Below are 15695 nucleotides of genomic sequence, written 5' to 3' on the forward strand. Positions count from 1 at the left end.
ACGCACATGGCCCCTGACTTCCATTCCAAACATTTTTTTTCCCAAAAGCTCAATGGCGCTCCTTCTCTTCTGAGCATTGTAGTGCGCCAGCAGAGCACTTGACGTCCACACATGGGGTATTTCCATACTCAGAAGAGATGGGGTTACAAATTTTGGGGGGTCTTTTCTGCTATTAACCCTTGCAAAAATGTGAAATTTGGGGGGAAACACAAATTTTAGTGAAAAATGGTATGCCATGTGTTTTTTTTTTTTTTTCTGTTCTGGCACCATAGGGGCTTCCTAAAGGCGACATGCCCCCCGAGCAAAATTTGCTCTCAAAAAGCCAAATATGACTCCTTCTCTTCTGAGCACTGTAGTTTGCCCGTAGTGCACTTCAGGTCAACTTATGGGGTACCTCCATACTCAGCAGAGATGGGGTTACAAATTTTTGGGGGTCTTTTCTGCTATTAACCCTTGCAAAAATGTGAAATTTGGGGGGAAACACACATTTTTTTTACATATGCAAAAGTCGTGAAACACCTGTGGGGTATTAAGGCTCACTTAATTCCTTGTTACGTTCCTCAAGGGGTCTAGTTTCCAAAATGGTATGGCATGTGTTTTTTCTTTTGCTGTTCTGGCACCATAGGGGCTTCCTAAATGCAACATGCCCCCCAAAAACCATTTCAGAAAAATGTACTCTCCAAAATCCCCTTGTCGCTCCTTCGCTTCTGAGCCCTCTACTGCGCCCGCCGAACAATTTACATAGACATATGAGGTATGTGCTTACGCAAGAGAAATTGGGCTACAAATATAAGTATACATTTTCTCCTTTTACCCCTTGTAAAAATTAAAAAATTGGGTCTACAAGAACATGCGAGTGTAAAAAATGAAGATTGTGAATTTTCTCCTTCACTTTGCTGCAATTCCTGTGAAACACCTAAAGGGTTAAAACACTGACTGGATGTCATTTTGAATACTTTGGGGGTGCAGTTTTTATAATGGGGTCATTTGTGGGGTATTTCTAATATAAAGACCCTTCAAATCCACTTCAAACCTGAACTGGTCCCTGAAAAATTGTGAGTTTGAAAATTTTGTGAAAAATTGGAAAACTGCTGCTGAACTTTGAAGCCCTCTGGTGTCTTCCAAAATTAAAAACTTTGTCAATTTTATGATGCAAACATAAAGTAGACATATTGTATATGTGCATACATTTTTTTTTATTTGGAATATCCATTTTCCTTACAAGCAGAGAGCTTCAAAGTTAGAAAAATGCAACATTTTCAAATTTTTCATAACATTTTGGGATTTTTCACCAAGAAAGGATGCAAGTTACCATAAAATATTACCACTATGTTAAAGTAGAATATGTCACGAAAAAACACTCTCGGAATCAGATAACTAAAAGCATTCTAGAGTTATTAATGTTTAAAGTGACAGTGGTCAGATGTGCAAAAAACGCTCTGGTCCTGAGGTGTAAAATGGCCTGGTCCTTAAGGGGTTAATATAAAAAGACCCCTCTCTTATAAAATTTCCCCCCCCTTTTTTTTCATTCTTTCAAATATTAAAGTTGTATTCCAGCCTTAAGTGCAGGCTATGAAGTAGCTACATCTCGCTCCTACAATATGCAGTAAACATGCAGTAAGCAAATGTAGCTGTGCAGGTTCCAGCCCTGGCCTGCTGGCCATGAGCTAATTTGCATATTTCATTCCGAGGTTAACTCTTTCCGGCTTCAATCTCTCAGTGTGCGAAGATCACTCATAGGAGGTCACAGCTGTGGCTTATACATATAATTGACTGCAGCAGGAGGATGTGTTTGGGCTGACAGAGCAGCACAGGCTGCTGAATCTTCAGGTTTAACCCTCTCAGCGTTGGGCTCCATATTTCTGCTAAGCATTATGTGTTTTGACTGTGTTCTTACATTTACAAGATTACTTTTCCTTCATATGTGACCTGGTGTAATCCAGTTTTATGCTCACAACTGCTCTCTGTACTGTCCCCTCGCTGGAGTCTCTCCTGCTGTGCCCCCGTATCTGTACGCTCTTTCATGCTGCAGCCCAGGACCGAGCTCTATCTCAGACAACATGTCATCCATTATAGGCCATGTATAAGTTGTCATTATACATTGTACTGTTATACATCACCGGTGCATTTATTTACTGTGTTTGCCAGTTATATGTACACCACATATGCATCCCTTAGTATATACCATGTAAGTTGCTGTCAGTATACTGTTATACGTCACTGTAGTTATGTCACTTATCGTAGATACACCATATGTCTCTACTAGAGATGAGCAAATCGAAGTTGACGAACCCGAATTCGTTACGAATTTCATGAAAAATTTGATTCACAATTAATACGAATATCGCCACGATTCTATCGCGCGAATGTCTTCATTTAACTCCATTTTACAGCGTTCCAGGCTATTGGAGACCTAAGATGGCTAATCCACATGTGAGTACATGGGGCAGGAGATTAGGGGAGGGCAGGAAACAGCGGCGGGAATAAAGGTAGGCGGGCTGACCCTGAATCACATGTGAGATGCAGAATATCAGTGTTCACTGACTCCTGTGATATCACAGCCCCTATATTATCGGCGGCCATCTTGCCTCTCTTCATTTCATCTATGCACTCAGATAGAGAGGACGGGACTGCGTGTGTGTGAATAGCTCATACCACAGCGTTACACTGCAACTGCAAGCTGCCTGAACTTTCTGAAGCATCTTAACTCCTCATTTTTCAGCCCAATTGAGTTTTTTTTTTTTTTTTGCTCCACAATTCTTCTGCTGCGCAGAATTGTGTGACAGAGTGAAATTTAGGGTTTAATCCCTGGATTATTATTTTTTTTTGTGGTGCTGCACTGTTGGGTCCTGCTGCTGTTCAGAAATACGTGATTGTTCAGTGGACTGTAGTGCATTTGTACCATTTTGTACCTGTTAATCTGTCAAGGGGCTACATACTGTGCAAGTCCAAACAATAGTATTCACAGGGTGTTTTTTTTTTTAAATAGAGTTTTTTCTGCGTATAGTTACGCATATTACTGCCCTCATCAGTGCATACCGCATATGTACATCCAAATATTGTACCATTTAGTACCTGTTAAGCTGTCAAGGTGCTCCATACTGTCAAAGTCCAAACAATAGCATTCTCCGGCTGGTGTTTTACAAAAATACAGAGTTTTTTTTCTGCGTATGGTTAGGCATATTACTGCCCTTATCAGTGCATACCGCATATGTACATCCAAGTATTGTAGCATTTAGTACCTGTTAAGCTGTCAAGGGCCTACATACTGTGAAAGGACAGCCGCAAGTAATCACCTGCTGCTGTTCTAGACAAATACTGTTTAAAGAGTAGTGTAGTGTATTGTAATACCCTCATAAACGCACTAAGTATGTCAGGCAGAGAATTGCCAGGACGTGCACAGAGAAGTGGCAGAGGCCTAAATACTTCAGGTAGAGTTGGCAGCAGACATGGGGCGAGTGGCAGCAGGAGTCGCAGCGAGACGCCTGAGCTCCCGCTATCAGCCAGCGGTCGTGTCTCCACCAGCAACCCATCTGCCATCATCGATTGGTTAACACGCTCATCCACATCATCACAAGTGACATCTGACACCCCCAGTCAACAGTCGGTTGGTTCCTCAGACAAAACCCTCAGTTGGCATGGCCTGGGAGCAGTCCCTGTCCTCCCATTGCCTTTGTCCTATGCTGTTCCCTCTCCTAAAGAAGTATCTTATGCTGTGGGTTCAGCTCCACTATTTACTGAGGACGATCTAATAGAGGACAGTCAGCAGCTACTGGACAGCAAGAAGGGGAGGAGACATGCGCCGCTTGCTCCGCTAGGCGGCCAAGTAGTGATGCAGAGAGTGACGTGGGAGGCGGAGTTGCAAGTAGTCAGGGTCCTGAAGCAGACACTGTTGGGGAACCTGAGGAGGACATCAGTGACGTGCACACACCTGTTGATGATGATGAAGCCGATCGCAATTGGGAGCCGGGTGCAGAAGGGGCTTCATCATCATCAGGAGAAGAGAGTTGCAGGTTGCCCTTGAGGCAGCAAGGTGGTAGCACGGTTGGCAGTCAGCGTGGTGGCAGTAGTGGAAATTCAGGAGCCAAACGTGTCCGGGGGAGACCACCTGCTTCGCGGTAGCCTACCTTTCCGGGAGGTAGTGGAATAGGAGTTCCTGGAGACGGCGCCAGTAGCAGTCAATTAGTGCGGACTGCGGGTGGGAAAATCAGCTACTCAGCAGTGTGGAAGTTTTTCATAAGGCATCCGGAGGAGGTTCACGTAGCCACATGCAAGATCTGTCGGCAGAAGGTGAAGCGTGGCCAGGGTCCCAATGTCACCACCATGGCCCTGCGTCAACACATGCTTTGCCACCATAAAGCGGCCTGGGAGAACCGTGGCTCCAATGCAGTAGTCCAGCCTGCTGCATCACCCAGTGGCCATCCTCTCCCTCCTACATCCAGCCACGGCTCCACCCCCTCAGCCGAAGGGAGCTGTGTGTCAAACCCTCCTTCTGTCGCTCCTGCTTCTCCCGCTTTTAGTCAGCCATTCCGCCAACAATCCATCGGCGAAGCCATGTCCAAGATACAACAGTATGTGCCCACTCATCCAACGTTGCAGAAGTTGAATGTGCTCCTGTCCTAGTTGCTGGTGTTGCAGTCCCTCCCTTTTCAAGTGGTGGACTCTGCACCTTTCAGAGAATTGATGGCTTGTGCCGAGCCGAGATGGAGAGTCCCAAGCCGTCATTTCTTTGCGAAGAAAGCAGTACCAGCCCTGCATTAGTTTGTACAAGAGAAGGTCGGCCAGTCCTTGAGCCTGTCGGTGTGTTCAAAAGTGCACGGCAGCGCCGAAATGTAGAGCTGTAACTACGGGCAGGGACAACACTTGTCTTTTACGGCCCACTGGGTAAATGTGGTTCCTGCACAGCCACAAAAGCAACTTGGACAGGGCACACTGCTTCCTCCTCCACGCTCTCGCTCCCAGGCAGTTGGTCCTGTTACAGTGTGCGAAGCCCCCTCCTCATCCTCCACCATGTCCTCGACCTCCACTGCACGTCCAATTCTCGGTGGCCCTTCATTGTACCATGTGTGTAGGACACAGAGTTGTCAAGCTGTTCTTCAAATGGTTTGCCTTGGAGAACGGAGTCACACAGGGGAGGAACTGCTAAAATTCATTTGTAAAGAAATCCGAGTACGGCTTACTCCACGGAATCTGGAAATGGGAACCATGGTGACCGACAATGGGAAGAACATCGTGTGAAACATGCGCCCTGCATGGCACACGTGTTGAATCTGGTTGTCAAGCACTTCCTCAAGTCTTCACCCCATTTGCAAAACATCCTGAAAATGGCAAGGAAACTGTGCATGCACTTCATGCACTTGAACACCGCCAAGCACACCTTCCTTGAGCTGCAGCATCAGAACAGTATCCCACAACATAGTCTTATTTGTGACGTTGCCACACGTTGGAATTCCACCCTAGATATGTTGGACAGACTTTACGAACAAAGAAAAGCCATCCCCGATTTCTTGATGATCCTAGCAGATAGGAGTACTCCCCTGTGTAACTTCAATGTGAACCAGTGGCAGCTCATACATGACACCTGCCGTTTGCTGAGGCCCTTTGAGGAAGCCACATTATTTGTGAGTCGCCTGGATGACGTCATGAACAACGTAATTCCACTCCTACATTTCCTACAACAAATGATTGACACCGTGGCTGGTCATGGCAATGGAGACGTTGTGCCTACATCTCAAGGCTACATGAGCCCTGTGGGGGCTGAACTGGAGGGGCAGAGCGGAGCACAGTTAAGGTTCGATGAGATGGCCGGTGTTTCTAGTCATCAGACAGGAGAGGAGGAGCAGGAGCAGCCAGAGGAGCTGGAGAGTTATGAGGAATTTGAGACAGAGGACCCAGACACTCCGTAGCAGTATGCAGTGGAGATGGAGGCAGGTAGTCCCTCTGAGTCACTGGCGCAAATGTCACGATGCATGCTCAGTTGCTTGCGTAGTGACCCCCAAATTGTTAAAATTCGTCAGCGGGATGACTTCTGGATCTCCACCTTATTAGACCATCGCTACTGTCCCAAAATGGGGGCTTTTTTTACACCCACTGAGAGGGAAGACAAACTGACCCACTACAGGGAGATTCTACGTAGTCAGGTGGCTGATGCCTATCTGCCACATGGTCCATCCACTCGCAGGTCTGACTCGGGGGCCCTCTGCACTCACCTTCCTTTGCCATGGCTGCTGGGGAGGGGTGGCAGGAGCAGCAGCCTGAGTCTACAGTCGCTGATGAGTAGTTTTCTTCAGCCGCATTGTGAAGCAACTCATCAGCAGCAGGTAGACATGGAGCAGGACCTAAACCAGCAGGTGGTGGCATACCTTGACATGGCCATGCCAACAACCATTGAAGATCCGCTGGACTTCTGGGCAGCCAAACTTTATTTATGGGCGCAACTGGCAGTTTGCCCTGGAAAAGCTGTCCTGCCCAGCCAGTAGTGTGCCATCAGAGCGGGTGTTTAGTGTGGCTGTGGCCATAGTCACCCCAAGGCAAACTTGTCTGTCCACTAAAATTGTGGAGACTGACCTTTGTGAAGATGAATCAGGGATGGATCAGCCAGGATTTCCTGCCACCAATGCCAGATGCCTCAGAGTAGATTGACCATGCTGCTACACCAACATTTCCCAATTATGGTTCATTATGAAACCCTCTTGGGTTATCAATTAGGGTTATGAAACCCTTTTTGGTACTGCGATTGCCTGCTCCTGGCTCATCCTGTGTCTTTCAGGAACTACTTGCCTCACTGATGCTTCTGGCCTTGGGCCTTTAATTATTGGATGTTTAGCAGTAGCTAAATATATGCTTAATGCAAATGTCAACATTGATCTTTAAATGTAAGGGGTTATGAAACCCTTTTGGCTACTGTGAATGCCTGCTCCTGACTCATTCTGTGTCTTTCAGGAACTACTTGCCTCCCTGATGCCTCAGGCCTTGGGCCTTCAATTTTTGGATGTTTAGCAGTAGCTAAATACATGCTTAATGCAAATTTCAACATTGATATTTAAATGTAAGGGGTTGGTTATGAAACCCTCTTGGGTACTGCTCCTGACTGCTCCTGACTCATTCTGTGTCTTTCAGGAACTACTTGCCTCCCTGATGCCTCAAGCCTTGGGCCTTCAATTTTTGGATGTTTAGCAGTAGCTAAATACATGCTTAATGCAAATTTCAACATTGATCTTTAAATGTGAGGGGTTGGTTATGAAACCCTCTTGGGTACTGCGAATGACTGCTCCTGACTCCTTCTGTGTCTTTCAGGAAATAATGCCTCCCTGATGCCTCAGGCCTTGGGCCTTAAATTTTTGGAAGTTTAGCAGTAGCTAATACATGCTTAATGCAAATTTCAACAATGATCTTTAAATTCTCTGCGCTCTGCCAGGGCCTTCTCCTACCCAGCCGGGGCCGATCCGAGGACCTCACTAAACCATCCAATCAGTAGTAGAGACGTGCGGTTTGTACAAAGGGCAGGGACTTAATGAACCCAAGCTTATGACCCCCGCTTAGTTGTGATTCTTGTTTCCTGGCAAATAATTGCAATCCCTGATCCCTATCGCGAACGGGGTTCAGCGGGTTACCCGCTCCTGTCGGTTAAAGATAGATACACACTGGTCCGTTTAGTGTAGCGCGCGTGCAGCCCCGGACATCTGAGGGCATAACACAACTGTTATTGCTCGATCTTGTGGGTGATCATGCAATGTAAGGGGTAATTAAAGCCTCTTGGGTACTGCTGATGCCTACTCCTGACTGCTCCTGTGTCTTTCAGGAACTACTTGACTTCATGATGCTTCTGGGATTGGGCCTTTACTTTTAGGATTTTTGAAATACATGCATACATGCTTAATTTAAATTTCAACATTTATGGTGCAATGTATGGGGTGAACTCTGCTTCTTTATTTCATAAAAAAAATTATTTTACAGAAGAATGTCTTTTGGTGGTCCACCGTCCTGCATTATAGAGTCTTCTGGAGACGTTGCGCCTACATCTTATGGCCACATGAGCCCTGTGGGTGCTTGTGAGATTAGGTCCTTTGTACCCACACGGCGGGGTCCTGGACACAAATTTTGATTTAAATTTAAAATAAAAAAATCACACATTTCAATGGTCTCCTCATGCCGCAGCCAACTCCAGGCTGCGTCATTCTGGTAATATATAGAGAGCACTGGCTGTCCTACATTTCCGTAAAAATGTTTTGTCAAAATTTTTTGTCTTTGTTATTAAGGATTGTGAAGCTTTGGTGCGTACTCATGCATCAGCCAACTCCAGCCTGTGTCATTCAGGCAATATATGGTTTACTGATGGCGCTGCTGGGCCTGGGTCTGGGAATTTCAACTTTTCTCATAGGTAGCATCCGCTATCCAAAAGTCTTCTTCATAAATTTCTACAATTGTTGTGTTTTTTTGGAGGGATTGTGAAGCCCTAGTGTGTACTCATGCATCAGCCAACTCCAGGCTGTGTCATTCAGGCAATATATAGGTAGCACCCGCTGTCCTAAATATTCTTACTTTTTTTTTTAAATGGTTGTTTTTTCTTTGGGATTCTGAAGCTCTGGTGTGTACTCAATGCTGCTTCCTGCTACACTCTGTCAGCCCATTGGTCCTGTGACAGTGTGCTACTCCGCCTCCACATCCTTCACTGTGTCTTAAGCCTCCACTGCCCGGACAAGTCTCAGTGGCCCTTCAGCATACCATGTGTGCAGGTAACGGCGGTGTTACACTGTTCTTCACATAGTTTGCCTTGGCGAGAAGTCTTGGAAACAATGGCCATTCAGGGCAATGGAGACGTTGCGCCTATATCTCACGGCCACATGAGCCCTGTGGGGGCTTGTTGGATTTGGTCCTTCGTACCCACACGCTGGGGTCCGGGACACGCATAGGTTGCTTTAAATTTCAAATAAAAAAATGATGGCGCCGCTGGGCCTGGGTCTGGGTATTTCAAATTTTCTCATAGGTAGCACCCGCTATCCAAAATCTTTTAAAAAAATTTATAAAATTGTTGTGTTTTTTTGGGGGGATTGTGAAGCCTTGGTGTGCACTCGTGCATCAGCCAACTCCAGGCTATGTTATTCAGGCAATATATGGTTTACTGATGCCGCTGTGGGGCCTGGGTCTGGGAATTTCAAATTTTCTCATAGGTAGCACCCGCTATCCAAAATCTTTTTCAAAAATTTCTAAAATTGTTGTGTTTTTGGGTGGGTATTGTGAAGCCCAGGTGTGTACTCGTGCATCAGCCAACTCCAGGCTGTGTCATTCAGGCAATATATGGGTTACTGATGCCGCTGTGGGGCCTGGGTCTGGGAATTTCAAATTTTCTCATAGGTAGCACCCACTATCCAAAATCTTTTTCAAAAATGTATAAAATTGTTGTGCTTTTGGGGGGGGATTGTGAAGCCCTGCTGTGTACTCGTGCATCAGCCAACTCCAGGCTGTGTCATTCAGGCAATATATGGGTTACTGATGCCGCTGTGGGGCCTGGGTCTGGGAATTTCAAATGTTCTCATAGGTAGCACCCGCTATCCAAAATCTTTTTCAAAAATTTCTAAAATTGTGTTGTTTTTTGGGGGGGATTGTGAAGCCCTGGTGTGTACTCGTGCATCAGCCAACTCCAGGCTGTTATTCAGGCAATATATGGGTTACTGATGCCGCTGTGGGGCCTGGATCTGGGAATTTCAAATTTTCTCATAAATAGCACCCGCTATCCAAAATCTTTTTAAAAAATGTATAAAACTGTTGTGTATTTTGGGGGGGATTGGGAAGCCCTTCTGTGTACTCGTGCTTCAGCCAACTCCAGGCTGTGTCATTCAGGCAATATATGGTTTACTGATGCCACTCCAGAGCCTGAGTCTGGGAATTTCATATTTTCTCATAGGTAGCACCAGCTATCCAAAATCTTTTTGAAAAATTTATAAAATTGTTGTGTTTTTTTTTTGGGGGGGGATTGTGAAGCCCTGCTGTGTACTTGTGCATCAGCCAACTCCAGGCTGTGTCATTCAGGCAATATATGGGTTACTGATGCCGCTGTGGGGCCTGGGTCTGGGAATTTCAAATTTTCTCATAGGTAGCACCCGCTATCCAAAATCTTTTAAAAAAAATTATAAAATTGTTGTGTTTTGGGGGGGGGGGGGGGGATTGTGAAGTCCTGCTGTGTACTCATGCATCAGCCAACTCCAGGCTGTCATTAAGGCAATATATGGGTTACTGATGCCGCTGTGGGGCCTGGGTCTGTGAATTTCAAATTTTCTCATAGGTAGCACCCGCTATCCAAAATCTTTTTCAAAAATTTCTAAAATTGTGTTGTTTTTTGGGGGGGATTGTGAAGCCCTGGTGTGTACTTGTGCATCAGCCAACTCCAGGCTGTGTTATTCAGGCAATATATGGTTTACTGATGCCGCTGTGGGGCCTGGATCTGGGAATTTCAAATGTTCTCATAGGTAGCACCAGCTATCCAAAATCTTTTTGAAAAATGTATAAAATTGTTGTGTTTTTTTTTTTTTTTTTGGGGGGGGGATTGTGAAGCCCTGGTGTGTACTCGTGCATTAGCCAACTCCAGGCTGTATCATTCAGGCAATATATGGTTTACTGATGACGCTGTGGGGCTTGGGTCTGGGAATTTCAAATTTTCTCATAGGTAGCACGCACTATCCAAAATCTTTTTCAAAAATTTATAAAATTGTTGTGTTTTTGGGGGGGATTGTGAAGCCCTGCTGTGTACTCGTGCATCAGCCAACTCCAGGCTGTGTCATTCAGGCAATATATGGGTTACTGATGCCGCTGTGGGGCCTGGGTCTGGGAATTTCTAGCCCCCCCCCCCCCCCACAATGGTTGGCAGTATAGTTCCGCCACAATAGTTGGCAGTATAGTTCCCCCACAATGGTAGGCAGCTCCCCCCCCCCCCCACAATGGTTGGCAGTATAGTTCCCCAACAATAGTTGGCAGTATAGTTCCCCCACAATGGTAGGCAGCTCCCCCCCCCCACAATGGTTGGCATATACAGTGTACTGCTGGAGGCTGTATGTCTGTGTGCTGCCCCCACAATGTTCCGGTCACCGCTTCTCTGGCCCAGTGTCACAATCTACTGCTATGGCCTATGGACCATAGCAGTAGATGCCGGGACCGGAGGAGCGGTGACCGGAACACTGAAGATTACGCGCTGCCGGTCACTCACCAGGCCCCAGCCAGCGCGCGTCTTCCTCCAGGCCTCCTGTCCTCCGGCGCCTCTATGGTTGTACGCACGGGACGTCACTGACGTCCCGTGTGTACAACCATAGAGAGGCGGAGGATCGCAGGAAGACCGCAGGAGGACTGGAGGAGGATGCGCATCGGCAGGGGAATGGTTAGTGACCCACAGACATCCTTATGCCCCGAAAAGATTTTTCAGGACACAGGGATGTCCGGCATAGGAAAACCTATGATTATCTGCCCGGGCCGGCTCCTGTGTGCGGCTGCAGGCGGGGGCCGGCCAGAGCAGGTAAAAACTAATTCATGTATACTAAAAACCAGGGTGCCTCCAGCTGTTGTGAAACTACAACTACCAGTATGCCCGGACAGCCTTTGCCGATCCGGGCATGCTGGGAGTTGTAGTTTCACAACAGCTGGAGGCACCCTGGTTTTTAGTATACAGTTATTAGTAATTCACCTGCCCGGCGCCCGGAACTATATGTTCCAGGCGTAGACAAATAAACATAGCCAGTGTGAGGTGAAAAATTCACCGGCGGTCATGAGGCTGCTGCAGGCAGGGAGTGGGTAGTCAGCGCTGTACCGCACCGCCGCAGCCTCTGTACTTACCGCTGACTTCCCGCTCTCGCCCGCAGCAGCCTAGGGCGTATATTCGCCGTATAAGACACACCAACTTCCCCCCCCCCCCCCTGTTTTGGGGAAGAAAAAGTGCATCTTATACGGCGAAAAATACTGTATATGGTATCCTCATGCTGTCAACACCTCCACACTGTGCCATTCAGCCACTATATTGTCTCCTCATGCTGCCAACACCTCCACGCTATGTCATTCAGTCACTATATGATCTCCTGACACTGATGCCACCACCAGGCTCTGTCATTGTGCTGCTGTGCGGCAGTGATTCTAAGAGCGATGTCGGTAATCTGCATGCTATTCTGAATAACAGTATTATTTCACTACTCAAGCACACTCCATATGCGTTTTAGAACACAGCAAAGTGTTCTATACCCCTATAGAGGCTGTATGTAGGCTAGAAATAGCCCTTTTTTAATATAGATTAGCCGCAAAAAATTCAGATCGAAACAAACTTTTTCGGAAAATTTGGCGAATCGGACGAATCAAATTTTTGAAAAGTTTGCTCATCTCTAGTCTCTACTATACTGTTTTATGTTACCATTCTTATAACTTGTATACTTTATCTATCTATCTATCTACAGACAAAGAATAAGTCAGCCAGCACTTTAGTTGATACCAAACTATTATATGGACCTGGCCTACAGGTGCACGCTACTAGGCTAGATATACAGCAACAGAAGAATGCAGCAGCACACTGCCAGCACAAAGATATAGGTGAAACATGAATATGCAGTTAAAACATGGAGAGCTATACAGCTATGGTGTAATAGATGCAAATGTGAAACTATGAAATAGTGAGGCACTTAGCTCGCAAATTTGTCTCCGCCGGCGGTCAAATAGCTTGGACCGTCCCACCGCGATAAGGTAGCCTCCTGGGACGGACCCTACACTGTGAATATGCCTCTGTGTGAACAGTTCAGTAAGCATGGCAGGATCTGGAACATCCAAGCCACCTTATATACACACCTGATAGAGGTGGGTGGGGTGCAAGGCCAACATGGAGGTAGCCACTCCCCCGTATGTGCAATACAGACAAAGAATAAGTCAGCCAGCACTTTAGTTGATACCAAACTATTATATGGACCTGGCCTACAGGTGCACGCTACTAGGCTAGATATACAGCAACAGAAGAATGCAGCAGCACACTGCCAGCACAAAGATATAGGTGAAACATGAATATGCAGTTAAAACATGGAGAGCTATACAGCTATGGTGTAATAGATGCAAATGTGAAACTATGAAATAGTGAGGCACTTAGCTCGCAAATTTGTCTCCGCCGGCGGTCAAATAGCTTGGACCGTCCCACCGCGATAAGGTAGCCTCCTGGGACGGACCCTACACTGTGAATATGCCTCTGTGTGAACAGTTCAGTAAGCATGGCAGGATCTGGAACATCCAAGCCACCTTATATACACACCTGATAGAGGTGGGTGGGGTGCAAGGCCAACATGGAGGTAGCCACTCCCCCGTATGTGCAATACAGACAAAGAATAAGTCAGCCAGCACTTTAGTTGATACCAAACTATTATATGGACCTGGCCTACAGGTGCACGCTACTAGGCTAGATATACAGCAACAGAAGAATGCAGCAGCACACTGCCAGCACAAAGATATAGGTGCAACATGAATATGCAGTTAAAACATGGAGAGCTATACAGCTATGGTGTAATAGATGCAAATGTGAAACTATGAAATAGTGAGGCACTTAGCTCGCAAATTTGTCTCCGCCGGCGGTCAAATAGCTTGGACCGTCCCACCGCGATAAGGTAGCCTCCTGGGACGGACCCTACACTGTGAATATGCCTCTGTGTGAACAGTTCAGTAAGCATGGCAGGATCTGGAACATCCAAGCCACCTTATATACACACCTGATAGAGGTGGGTGGGGTGCAAGGCCAACATGGAGGTAGCCACTCCCCCGTATGTGCAATACAGACAAAGAATAAGTCAGCCAGCACTTTAGTTGATACCAAACTATTATATGGACCTGGCCTACAGGTGCACGCTACTAGGCTAGATATACAGCAACAGAAGAATGCAGCAGCACACTGCCAGCACAAAGATATAGGTGAAACATGAATATGCAGTTAAAACATGGAGAGCTATACAGCTATGGTGTAATAGATGCAAATGTGAAACTATGAAATAGTGAGGCACTTAGCTCGCAAATTTGTCTCCGCCGGCAGTCAAATAGCTTGGACCGTCCCACCGCGATAAGGTAGCCTCCTGGGACGGACCCTACACTGTGAATATGCCTCTGTGTGAACAGTTCAGTAAGCATGGCAGGATCTGGAACATCCAAGCCACCTTATATACACACCTGATAGAGGTGGGTGGGGTGCAAGGCCAACATGGAGGTAGCCACTCCCCCGTATGTGCAATACAGACAAAGAATAAGTCAGCCAGCACTTTAGTTGATACCAAACTATTATATGGACCTGGCCTACAGGTGCACGCTACTAGGCTAGATATACAGCAACAGAAGAATGCAGCAGCACACTGCCAGCACAAAGATATAGGTGCAACATGAATATGCAGTTAAAACATGGAGAGCTATACAGCTATGGTGTAATAGATGCAAATGTGAAACTATGAAATAGTGAGGCACTTAGCTCGCAAATTTGTCTCCGCCGGCGGTCAAATAGCTTGGACCGTCCCACCGCGATAAGGTAGCCTCCTACCTATCTATCTATCTATCTATATATATATATATATATATATATATATATATAACTCAGTGTGTGTGTGTGTATGTATGTATGTGTGTATGTTCCACAAAAACTTCCAAATGTTTAAAGTCCCATAGAAGTCAATGGGAAATATGTTACTGCATAACTTCCAAACTGCCGGAGATATTTTGATAATACTTGGTCACATGTTATTTATATGTCCACTTAAAATATGGGATAGTTAATTTAACCCTTTACTACCCCCATTTGTGAGTGTCAGGGTTTTTGTTTAAAGTCCCATGCAAATCAATGGGAAATGTATGTTCTCACATAACTTCTGTATGGCTGGAGATATTTCAATACCTGTTACACATATTACAGGTTGGGATGGGAGGTAGGGATTGGAGGTCTGGATAGGAGGTCGGGATAGGAGGACGGGATAGGAGGACGGGATAGGAGGTTGGGATAGGAGGTCGGGATAGGAGGTCGGGATAGGAGGTCGGGATAGGAGGACAGGATAGGAGGTCGGGATAGGAGGATGAGATAGGAGGACCGGGATAGGAGGACGGGATAGGAGGTCGGGATAGGAGGACGGGATAGGAGGACGGGATAGGAGGTTGGGATAGGAGGTCGGGATAGGAGGTCGGGATAGGAGGTCGGGATAGGTGGACGTGATAGGAGGTCGGGATAGGAGGATGAGATAGGAGGACCGGGATAGGAGGACGGGATAGGAGGTCGGGATAGGAGGTCAAGATAGGAGGTCGGGATAGGAGGACAGGATAGGAGGTCGGGATAGGAGGATGAGATAGGAGGACCGGGATAGGAGGACGGGATAGGAGGTCGGGATAGGAGGACGGGATAGGAGGACGGGATAGGAGGTTGGGATAGGAGGTCGGGATAGGAGGTCGGGATAGGAGGTCGGGATAGGTGGACGTGATAGGAGGTCGGGATAGGAGGATGAGATAGGAGGACCGGGATAGGAGGACGGGATAGGAGGTCGGGATAGGAGGTCAAGATAGGAGGTCGGGATAGGAGGACGGGATAGGAGGTCGGGATAGGAGGACGGGATAGATGGACTGGATAGGAGGACGGGATAGGGTGTCGAGATAGGAGGATCGGGATAGGAGGATGGGATAGGAGGAAGGGATGGGAGGTTGGGATAGGAGGTCGAGATTGGAGG

Source organism: Hyla sarda, chromosome 8 (assembly GCF_029499605.1).
Source record: "Hyla sarda isolate aHylSar1 chromosome 8, aHylSar1.hap1, whole genome shotgun sequence".
Taxonomy (NCBI): domain Eukaryota; kingdom Metazoa; phylum Chordata; class Amphibia; order Anura; family Hylidae; genus Hyla; species Hyla sarda.